We start from the raw sequence: 11,135 nt of genomic DNA on the forward strand, positions 1-11,135 counted from the left end.
ATCCACTGCTCCTGAGGATGCTGGGAGAAATTTCCCTTTCTCTTCTTTGTTTGCACAGCTCCTGGATTTCAGCTTTGGATTTTTACCCCCCTCTGTGTGTAGGTCACCTGAGGGCATCTGTTCTTGGCTCATACAGGATGGGGTTAAAGGAGCAGCTGATTTGGATGCTCTGGCTCACTCAGACCAGGGGGAGGGAGGGGTACAGATGCACGGCATGCCTACAGTGGCAGAGGCTGTCCTGATCTTGCACCAGCCTGAGGCATGCCATGCATTCTCCCTGGGAAGTTGTCCCTGGATCACGGGACTCTGGTAGTGGTGGGCTGCACAGGCTCCCAGGAGAGTAGGTGTGGATAGTGACATGTGCTTCCATACAGGTTTCTTTGTGGCTGCCGCAGCAGCCTTAGCATCCCATGCCCATCTGTGGGGTCTGTGCTGATAGCCGCAGCTCACATCCATCTCTGGAGCTCATTTAAGCAGCACTCTTAATCTCCTCTCCTCATGCACCAGGAAACAAAGAGGCAAGAAAATGTCTCTTGTGTCTTTGACAGCTCCAGACTATTTTCTGGACCTTCTCCCAGCTAGCCGTGGTGCACTAGCCTACTTCAGGCTGTGTTCACGCAGCCAACCCCAGTCCTTTCCCAGGAATCCTACCTCCGAAACCCAAGCCTCAGTCCCCAGTCCCTGCCCGTCCCGGCAGGTGAGCAGACAAGCCTCTCGGGCTGGTGAGTGCTGGTCGGCACTGATCCTCTGTGCGGGAATCTTCCTAGTGTGTGGAAACCTTTTCTCCTTCACATCTCCCTCCCACTGGTGCAGGTCCCGTCCCTATTCTTTGTCTCTTTTGTTTTTGTTTTTTCTTTTATCCTACCCAGGTTCTTGGGGAGTTTCTTGCCTTTTGGGAGGTATGAGGTCTTATGCCAGCATTCAGTAGGTGTTCTGTAGGAGTTGTTCCACATGTAGATGTATTTCTGATGTATTTGTGGGGAGGAAGGTGATCTCCGCATGTTACTCTTCCGGTATCTTGAAGCTCCTCCAAGTTGTACTCACTCTGGCACAAGGTGGCCATTCCTGGTTTCACATCAACATGATCTCAGGCACAAACCTCCTTGTTTTTCCATGTTGTCTTTAAGTTACTTGTTGAAAGAACTGACCCGCGGTCCCAAGGACTGTCATGGCTTCAGCTGGTGGGGCCCCTCCATAGCCGGCAGCCTCAGTCAGGCCACCGTCCCCTCGGGCTCCAGGGCAGTTAAGTGACGGACCTCTTTTTCTTTTTGTTTTTCTTTTGTGGTTTGATGGTTTCCTTTTGTATTATGCTTGAGTTCCCTTTTGTTTGGTTTTGGGGAATCTAGTAAGATTTTGATTTGTGATTACCCTGGTTTTCAAGTAAGTTAGCCTGTTCTATATCTACTTGCTTTAGACTGATAGTCATATAAGTTCAAACACATTCTGAAAAAAAATCTACATTTTCTTTCACCCCCACCCCCACATTTTATGATTTTGATGTCCTCTTTTACATCTTCATGTTTATCCTTTTTACTTATAATCTATTCCACAATTTCCTTTTGATTTTTTAAATATATATACAGGCTTATTCAAGTGATCTTCAATCCTTTGATATATTTTTTTTCCTATTATGATTTTTCTCTTTCCTATAGATTCTTATTTCTTTTCTATTTAAAGAAGACCTTTTAATATTTCTTTTAGGTTAGGTTTAGCATTGCTGTATTCTTTTAGTTTTTCTTATCTGAGAAAATCTTTATCTCTTTTTCTATTCTAAATGGTAATCTTGCTGTGTAGAGAATCCTAGGTTGCAGATTTTTCCCTTTCAGGACATTGAATATATTTCATGACTCCCTTCTGGCCTGCAACATATCTGTAGTGAAATTAGCTGATAGCCTTTTGGTGGTTCCCTTGTAACTAACTCTTTTTTTTTCCTCTTGCTGCCTTTAAAATCCTCTCTTTATCTCTAACTTTTGCCATTTTAATTATAATGTGTCTTAATATAAGTCTGTTTGTGTTCATCTTGTTTGGCACCCTCTGTGCTTCCTGTGCCTGGATATCTGTTTCCTTCTATAAGTTTGAGAAGTTTTCAGCTATAATTTCTTCAAATACATTTTTAATCCCTTTTTCTCTTTCTTCTCTTTCTGTGATCCCTGTTATGTTTAGATTGGCATGCTTTAGATTATCCTATAGGTCTTGTATATTGCTTTCTTTTATTTGTCTTTTTGTCTGCTGTTCTGATGGGTGATTTCTATTATTCTGTCTTCCAGATCACTTATTCATTCTTTTACATTGCTTAGTGTGTTGTTTATTGCCTTTAACGCAGTATTTATCTCATCAATTGAGTTGACAACCTTGTTGGCTCCTCTTTTTAGTTTCTAGTTCCTTGTTACAGTGATCTGCATTTCTCTCAATAGCCTTTTTAAAATTCCTTCAGCACTTTTATTACTTCCTTTCTGAACTCAGGTTCTAGTAGACTAGAGAAGTCTGTTTCATTGTTTGTTCTTTCAGAGGAATTCTCTTGTTATTTTCATTGGGAGGGGTTCCTCTGCTTCTTCATTTCATTTATACTTCTCTGACTCTATGAATTTAGGAGAAATAGTTATCTATTGTTGTCTTGAATGGTTCTTTTTATGTTGGAATGTTGCTGTGTAGGCTGCATGAGTCTATTTTGGTAGGAGGGGCTGTTTTTGTATGGATGCCTACCACATCTTTCCTCAGGTTGTGTTCACTGTTTTTCCCTTGACTGGGGCTGTTATTGGTGATATTGTTACCAGAGCTTGCACTGGGTGTTGGGCAGGGCCTCCTTTTTGCTTCTGTGGTTGTAACAGCCTTGTTGGGAGCAAGTTCTGCTCACAAATTTATGGAATAGAAACCCCCAAATCAGGTTATATACAGTGAAGTAGCAGAACTGGAGCAATCTTACTCCAAGATTGGAGGAAAGGAGGCACTGAGTATTCCTCTTCAGGGGCTGTCCACCAAGAAGTGCAGTCTCTGACACCTGTCACCCATTGTGCATGCTTACAAAATACACTGTTGTTGGCACTGCCCTCAACCCTACCTCAGCTGTGGGAACACTGGCACATCTCTGGATTTCCCTCAGGCACTGTGTTCACAAAACCACCATCACAAATTTGCCAAAGACTGGCACTGGACCCACAGAGGTTGCACACCTGGGTCCACCATGGGAGTGCAGACACCAGCCCTGCCTCTGTATCCATGCATCCACAAAGCCCACCATTGCTGATATCAGACCTGCTCTGGCCACAGGAATGCCAGTAATCCTCTCAGATGTACTGCAGCCTTTTTGGTCAAAAAGCTTCCAGGGGTGTAAATCCATTGAAGTTGCACAGCAGCTGGGAATCAACTCAGATTTCAACCCTGCCTCTGCATTTGGGCAACAAGCAGGTGCTTTCATGCTTCCAGATCTCATAGAAGCAGAGGTGCACCTGCTATTAGCACACCAAGAATGAGGCTGCTATGGATGGGCCACAACCCCCCCCCCCACACATACACATTTGTGCATGTGTTGACAATGGGACACCCATGGCAAAACTGGACTCTGTCCTGCCCATATCCCCAGTTATGGCCCAGACCACACCCTTCTGTTTCCCTCTGCACAGCCAACCTCAATCCTTTCCCCAGGTATGTCCCCTGAGTTTCATCACCCACTTGCTGCATGCATCTCCAGCAAGCATATGTCTCAAGATGGGGAATGCAGCAAGGAGGCCAGGATGATCTGTGCTGGTTTCTCTGTCCTGTCTGCCACAGGCCACCTGTTGCACTCTTCTCTGAGCCTCTGAGTCTCCCTATCTGTCCCAGCTGATCTCGCAGCCAGTGAGAGGTGTTCCCAGGTTGAAGGAACCTTTCCTCTTTCAAGCTTACTCCCAGGGTCACAAGTCCGGTCTCAATTCCTTTCCTTTCTTTCATCCTATGCAGTTGTGTGGTGATCTTTCTGGCAGTTTTTGTTATATGAGATCTGCCAGTGTTCAGTAGGTATTCTGTGAGAATTGTTTCACACGTAGATGTATTTTTTTAAAATATATTTGTGGGGAAAGGTGAGCACCGTACCCTTCTAATCTGCCATCTTGATCTCCACTGACCTCATTATTTCATTTATGGCATCTTTTCCAGTCTTTTAACATCTTTGTAATTTTCCATGACCATTATGCTTATAAACCACGGCACTAAAAATTGAATTTATTACTCATATGTAGAAAAAAGCAACACTTTTTTTTATCACTTATTCTAGCCACTTTTACACTTACTCTAATGTAAACTAAATTTATATAAATTTATTTAGCTTTTTTTGAAGTCACACTACAAGTTGGATTAAAATTGAATTTACTGAAGCTCATACAGCTCAATATCAATTAAAAAAACCCCAATCCAAAAATGGGTAGAAGACCTAAATAGACATTTCTCCAAAGATATACAGATTGCCAACTAACACATGAAAAGACGCTCAACATCACTAATCATTAGAGAAATGCAAATCAAAACTACAATGAGGTATCACCACAAACTGGTCAGAATGGCCATCATCAAAAAATCTACAAACAAAAAATGCTTGAGAGGGTGTGGAGAAAAGGGAACCCTCTTGCACTGTGGATGGGAATGTAAATTGGTACAGCCACTATAGAGAACAGTATGGAGGTTCCTTAAAAAACTAAAAATAGAACTATCATACAACCCAGAAATCCCACTACTGGGCATATACCCTGAGAAAACCATAATTCAAAAAGAGTCCTGTACCACAATGTTCATTGCAACACTAATTACAATAGACATGACATGGAAGCAACGTAAGTGTCCATCAACAGATGAATGGATAAAGAGGATGTGGCACATATATACAATGGAACATTACTCAGCCATAAAAAGAAATGTAATTGAGTTATTTGTAGTGAGGTGGATGGACCTAGAGACTGTCATACAGAGTGAATTAAGTCAGAAAGAGAAAAACAAATATGTATGCTAACACATACATATGGAATATTAAAAAAAATGCTTCTGAAGAACTTAGGGGCAGGATAGGAATAAAGATGGAGATGTAGAGAATGGACTTGAGGACACGGGGAAGGGTAAGTGTAAACTGGGACAAAGTGAGAGAGTGGCATGGACATATATACATCACCAAATGTAAAATAAATAGCTGATAGGAAGCAGCCACATAGCACAGGGAGATCAGCTCCGTGCTTTGTGTCCACCTAGACGGGTGGGATAGGGAGGTTGGGAGGGAGAAGAAAGAGGGAGGAGATAGGGGGATATATGTATCTGTATGTCTATTTCACTTTGTTATACAGCAGAAGCTAACACACCATTTTAAGTAAATTATATTCCAATAAAGATGTTTAAAAAAAAGCTGGGGCTTCCCTGGTGGAGCAGTGGTTGAGAGTCCGCTTGCCGATGCAGGGGACACAGGTTCGTGCCCTGGTCCGGGAAGATCCCACGTGCCGCGGAGGGGCTGGGCCCGTGAGCCGTGGCCGCTGAGCCTGTGCATCTGGAGCATGTGCTCTGCAATGGGAGAGGCCACAGCAGTGAGAGGCCCACGTACCACAAAGAAAAAAAAAAGCTGGAAAAGGGGAAGACAATTTAAGTCCAATAATTCATTCTGTAAATAAATGGCAAAATACAAAAGAAGCTAAAAAATACCAAGTTTCCTCTTCAACTTGGTTGCAAACTTTTAAATATTCAGGTATTTTGAATGCCTGTGGACTAGAAAAGGAGGAGAAAGGCCACTAAATTTTTGTCCAAATAACTTTTTTCTTCTATAGAGGAGACTAAGAATAAACTGAGATGGTTGAATTGCTTTAATAAAGCAAGAAAAAACTGCAATTCCTGATTATGTGAACAATAAGGTGTTGTTTGTTAGCTTTAGAGATGGGGAAATAAGAATATCTCAGAATACTGTTTTGAGCCTTGTTACTCTGGGAAGGTTAGATTTTGTTCTTCTGAGAAGACAGAGGGTTTGATGGGATGATATCATCAAATTCTAGGATTTCAAATTGCTTCCATGACTGAAAGTTTGACAGTTTCAAATGGAATAAAGGTGTTCCTTACAAAAGCTGCATAAGAACAAGTAAAAACAGGCTAGAATAATTTTTGCGTGTGTGTGAAAAAGACAAGCTTTATTGAGCCCCCAGCCCTAATTCTCTTTCTCCTGCACAGTCTGGGTTCCCCAGAGACACCCAGTCCAGGAGGCAAAAATGAGACCCACTTTCCGGCCAGCAGGGGCATCTCTGCAGATGGTAGAGGGTTTGCCAATGTGCTGGTTGTTGCCACCTCTGAAGGGATGCTCAACAGGGTTCATGGCCACACCCCATATGCATGGCCAACAATTCTTCTTTGCCTTATACTTGTGGTAGGCAGAGCTCGCCTTCAGAATGGGCTTGTCAACGTGGCCACCTCCAGCCACCACACTGACAACAGCTCTGTTGATGGAGGAGATGACCTTCTTGGAGCCCAAGGGCAGTTTCACTCTGGTCTTCTTTGTCTCAGGGTTGTGGGAGATGACAATTGCATAGTTCCCAGAGGCTCTGGCCAGCATGCCCCGGTCACCAGGCTTCTCCTCCAGACAATATACGATGGTGCCTTCGGGCATGGTGCCCACCAGCAGCATATTGCCGATGTTGAGCTGGGCGTTCTTGCCATAGTACAAGAACTGGCCAGTGTGGATGCCTTCGGCAGCAATGAACAGCTCCATCCGCTTCTTAAAACTGTACGGATCCTGGAAGACCACCTTGGCAAGGGGCACACAGCAACCCGGGTAACGGATGATGTCCTTCACGATGTCCTTGATGTAGCCGTGTCACTCGGCGAAGTCCACAGCTTGCAGACATGTGATGCCCTTTTGGTGGTTCACACACACGTGAAACACGGAGCCGGCACCCTTTCTCTGCCCAGGGATCACGCGGCCCATCACGGCGGTCTGCTTCTGAGTGCAGCCAAAAGAGCAGGCTAGAATAATTGTAAATGACATTTATCTCTAAATATTCATTCAACTAAAATCAGAACATAAGAGGGCAGTGATGTGAAACAAAATGCTTATAACAGAAAGTAACATTTTATAGATATTTATCCTGCTTAGTTGGACATTTTGACTAACTTCATACATTTTTAAGAAAAAATATCATGCTTTCTTAATTATGATCTTTCTTGATATTCAAATATTTTCATTCTTCACTAAAGACTTATTAATATTAACTAACTTGATTATAAGATTTGAATTTATTTCCTCCTCTACCACCTCTTTTATCTTCTCCATCTCTTCAGTCTTTCTAATCCATTTCTCAGGATTTTTGCTTACACTGTTCCCCAATCAAAAATGTTCTCACCTCTTTCTGAGGAAACACTAATCACTTTATATATTTTATTCAAATCCTCACTATTACATACAGTCCTCCATGACTATCATAAGCTGTGTTATCACAAATTCATGCTGCTTTCCTAATTATCAAGTCTAAAGGCATATTTTCATTACTCATCTTCTTTGTGCTATTTACTACATTTTAAGGTGGTTATCATCTCCTCAACTTTGACATTATCTTCCATAATGACTTTTGTTGTGAGCATGTCCTATGGTTTTGTCTGCTGTCACACCTGAGTCCATTTTGAGTGTCAACTTCACAAACCATAGTCCTAATTAAGGGGCCCTGTAGAGTAAGCATCACATTTTTTTTCTCCTTGATATGACCTTCTAGGTATACCTCATTGGCCCTAAGATGGACATCTCTCCAAACAGCAGCCAGTAAACAGGAGAAGTTTCACAGAGGGGTATCCCTGCACAGAATGTGGGAGCAGAAGTATTATAGCAATATAGAACATGATTTGTGTAAAACATCTGTTTTGCATACATCATCTCACAATCTAGCACTCTGTGAGATGTGGCAAAGAATTCATGTAGCTTAGATTCTGCTAAGTATCACCTAACTAGAAGTAAACTCTTTTACACAACTCTGTTACTACCTACATCTTCAAACTTCTTAGTTCCTTGATGCCTTGGTTAAACAAAAACCTAGGGAAGAGGAGCAGTGGTTAGGTTCTGACCTATAGCATCAATTCTAGTGTAGCTGATATTCCCAGACACTAGAGAGCCTGGTCTTCTATAACCCAACACAAACCAGTTGTGCTCCCACTCACCTCTTCATTGTATGTCAGAGCAGTTTACTAAAAATCCCCAGCTCATGACAAGATCATTCCCACTTTCACAACTTTTACTTTTTTGATCTTTTCACCAGGCAAGCCTTTGATTTCTCACTTCTCTAGAAAAATTCTACTTATTCTTCCAGGCTCAAGTGCCACCTCTTTAAACAAGTATTTTCTGTCCATTCACCTTAATGCCTAAGACCGCTTCCCTTCCTGTGAGTTTTTGTTGAATCTGTGGTCTCTTCCTTTAAGCTGGCTGCATAATGAATGACTTATGAGATTTTTTAATTTTTCAAATGGTGGTGTCTTCTCCCAACTGAATTTCAGGTGCAGTGAGTACCATAAACATATTTAACCTTTTCTTGTATGTATCAGAGCACATAGAGAACGTTAGTGAACTGATTGAATTAAATTGAAATAGATGGTATAATATCAACATGCCCAACTTTGACTATGTACAGAACACTCTTGGCTGGAGATTGGATTTTTATTCAGTACACCAGCCCAACTAAAAATCTTAAATCAATAATATTATCTGTTTTGCTACTGGTATAAATATTTTACATAAATTCTTCTCCCCCTACCAGTGCCCTTTGGTAGTGCCCTCCCACACTGAATCTGGAGTGGATTTGCAAGTTGTTTTGGCCAATAAGAGTTGAAAATTTTTTCACAAGAAGTCTTTATCAGTCTTTTTCTGTTTTTTGGAACCAAGAGACTACCATGTGTCAAAGCAGAGCAAGCTTCCTGCAAGAGAAGAGATTATGTAGAGCCGAGAGAAGAAAACCCAGCTGAGGTTCTGCAGCTCAACCAGCCTGCCAGCTGACATGAGAGGGAGGCTATCTGGACCATTCCCTTTAGCTGAGCTGACTCAAACCAAAAAAGGCACGCATTCTACACACAGTATCATGAAAGATAATACTGCTTGTTTGGACACAAAATATTTATTTATGTGACTCATTTTTGTAAATTTAAGACATAGATGTTGTTTACAAAGATGCAGAAGTTGTTCATATCACAAATCAATTAAAACATACATCAACCTACAGTGAAATAATGTCATGGCTGATGGAAATGGAAGTACATACATCTCTCCAAACTTATTTGAAATTTTAAAGATTATTGAAACTTTCCTTTGTTTTCTTGCCTTTTTTAAAATGTGTTTGCTTTTGCCTACAACAAGCCAAACAGTAAGCCTAACCATTTTTAAATTTTAGCCTTTATTATCAATTCAAAAATAAGACTTTAAATATTTCTTCTTTAATGAGAAGTAAACTATATTAAAATTTTCTTTGTTTCTAGAAACAAACATGACAAATGGGCCTATACAAGAAACTTAAAATTTTTTCATGACATGTTTTTAAGAAAGCAGGAATCAGTAATACAGCAGGTCTGAGTGTCAAACATATGAGAGTTTAATAGTTAAGTTTGTTAAGGTTGATTTTCCCATTATATTGTAAAATTATCAAAGGCAAGAATCCTGTAATAAGCATTTTAAAAATTATATTAGTTTCAAGTGTACATTATTATAATGTGACATTTGTATATCCTACAAGTTGATCACAGCCACAAGCCTCGTTACCATCCATCACCATCACCTCGTTGACCAAATTTACCCATCTTGCTCAACCCCCAACTCCCTTTCCCTCTGATAACCACTAATCTTCTCTCTGTATCTATGAGTTTGTTTTTTGTTTTATTTAGTTTGTTAGTTTTTGTAGTTTTTTTTTTTTAGATTCCACATATTAGAGATATTATATAGTATTTTTCTTTCTCTGTCTGACTTATTTCACTTAGAATAAAACCTTCAAGGTCCATTCATCTTGTGACAGATGGCAGAATTTCATTCTTTTTTATAGCTGAGTAATATTCCTTTGTGTGGGTATATCACCTCTTCTTTACCAATTCATCCACCAATGGACACTTGGCTTGTTCTTCTGTCTGATAGTTTCTTATTAGTGTATAGAAATACCACAGATTTCTGTATATTGATTTTGTATCCTGAGACTTTACTGAGTTCATTTATTAGTCCTAACAGTTTGTCGGTAGAGTCTTTAGGGTTTTCTGTATATAGTATCATGCCATCTGCAGATAGTGACAGTTTTGCTTCTTCATTTTTGATTTGGATGCCTTTTACCTCTTCTCCTTGTCTATTTGCTGTGATTAAAACTTCCAACAGTATGTTGAATAAAAGTGGCAAGAATAGGCATCTTTGTCTTGTTCCTCACCTTGGAGGAAAAGCTTTCAGCTTTATACCACTAAGCATGATGTTAGCTGTGAGTTTGTTACATATGGCCTTTATTATGTTGATGTATATTTCCTCTATACTTTGTTGAGAGTTTTATCATAAATGAATGTTGAATTTTGTCAAATGCTTCTCCTGCATCTATTGAGATGATTATATAAATTGTATCCTTCATTTTTATTAGTATAGTGTATAACATTGATTGATTTGATATTTTTGAATTATCCTTACATCCCAGGAGTAAATCTGACTTGATTGTGTTATATGATTATTTTAATTTGTATTTGGATTCTGTTTCCTAATATTTTGTTGAGGGTTTTTGCATCTATGTTCATCAGTTATATTGTCCTGTAATATTCTTTTTTAGTGATATTCTTGTTTGGTTTTGGTATCAGAGTAATGCTGACTTCATAAAATATGTTTAGGCTTCCCTCCTCTTCAATTTTTAAGAAGAGTTTGAGAAGGATAGGTATTAAATCATTTTTAGATTCTTTTTTTTTTTTGAATTTGCCAGTGAAGCTGTATGGTCCTAAGCTTTTGTTTGTTGGGAGTTTTTTTATTACCGTTTTAATTTTCTTACTAGTAATTGGTCAATTCAGATTTTCTATTTCTTCATGATTCAGTCTTTGAAAATTGTATGTTTCTAAGACTTTACCTATTTCTTCTAGGTTGTCCAGTGTGTTGCATAATTGTTTGTAGTAGTCTCTTATGATCCTTTTTGGTATCAGCTGTAACTTCTTTTTCATTT

The 11,135-nt window shown here is 40.0% G+C and overlaps 1 pseudogene across 1 annotated transcript; it reads right to left on the reverse strand.

Annotated features, from left to right (window-relative positions):
• Positions 1 to 6,145: 6,145 nt before the first annotated feature.
• On the reverse strand, positions 6,146 to 6,919 carry LOC307197231 (large ribosomal subunit protein uL2-like; annotated as a pseudogene). The gene has a single exon. The product of its transcript is annotated as a large ribosomal subunit protein uL2-like (transcript).
• Positions 6,920 to 11,135: the final 4,216 nt, after the last annotated feature.

Source organism: Stenella coeruleoalba (genome assembly GCF_951394435.1).
Source record: "Stenella coeruleoalba genome assembly, chromosome: 14".
Lineage (NCBI taxonomy): Eukaryota > Metazoa > Chordata > Mammalia > Artiodactyla > Delphinidae > Stenella > Stenella coeruleoalba.